Below are 736 nucleotides of genomic sequence, written 5' to 3'. Positions count from 1 at the left end.
GTGCTCTTCATTGTCATTTGTATGTGCATTTTTAGCCTTACACTGAATTAAAACCCTGTTGAGAGCAAAGTTTATATGCCATTCATCTTTACATACAGCTACGGTTTGTGTATAGCTGTCCCCCCCGCCCCCCAAAGCCTCATATAAGTCGTGGGGCAGACATGGCTCAAGGAGCCCCAAGTGGCTTGAGGGGCGGGGCCGGAGGCCCAGGGCGGAGCTCCAGGCGCAGCACCGGAGAGGTGCAAACCGTTAAACTGGCAGCAGGAGCTTCCGCCCCCACCCCAGACGGTGGCCTCTCTTGCAGGTGTGCAGCCAGTCATCCCGGTCACGGCGGCGCCCCAACCTCTCCTCCTGACCCTGTAGTGTGGGGTGGCGGTGTCTGTGATTGAGGCCCCCTCAGGCGGAGAGGAGAGGTTGCGTGAAGACAAGCACTGACCGCTCTCCTAAGCAAATACGGCTCCCAGGTCTTGCTATGTAATTCAGGCTGGTTTTTTTGTTTTGTTTTGTTTTTGGTGGAACTCAGGCCCTTACACTTGCCAGGCAAGCGCTTATTCCACTGAGCCATCTCCCCGGCCCCCTTCAGGCTGTTTTAAACTATGAAACCTCAAGTAACTGAGCTAAATACCTTTCCTTCCTTTATTTTGAGTGTTGGGTGTTTGTCCCAACAATGAGAGAAGAGTAACTAAGATACATACCATATGATGTCCCACACATTTATATATTCAATATATTTTTT

The 736-nt window shown here is 51.2% G+C and overlaps 1 protein-coding gene across 1 annotated transcript in view; it reads left to right on the top strand.

The window, feature by feature from the left end:
• The window catches only part of Acyp1 (acylphosphatase 1), a 35,753-nt gene that overhangs the window by 20,972 nt on the left and 14,045 nt on the right, over positions 1-736 (top strand). The window lies entirely within an intron of this gene.

Source organism: Octodon degus, unplaced genomic scaffold (genome assembly GCF_000260255.1).
Source record: "Octodon degus isolate 3935 unplaced genomic scaffold, OctDeg1.0 scaffold00007, whole genome shotgun sequence".
Classification (NCBI taxonomy): domain Eukaryota; kingdom Metazoa; phylum Chordata; class Mammalia; order Rodentia; family Octodontidae; genus Octodon; species Octodon degus.
Note: the sequence above shows the minus strand (reverse complement) of the source record. Positions and strands in the feature narration are given on the sequence as shown.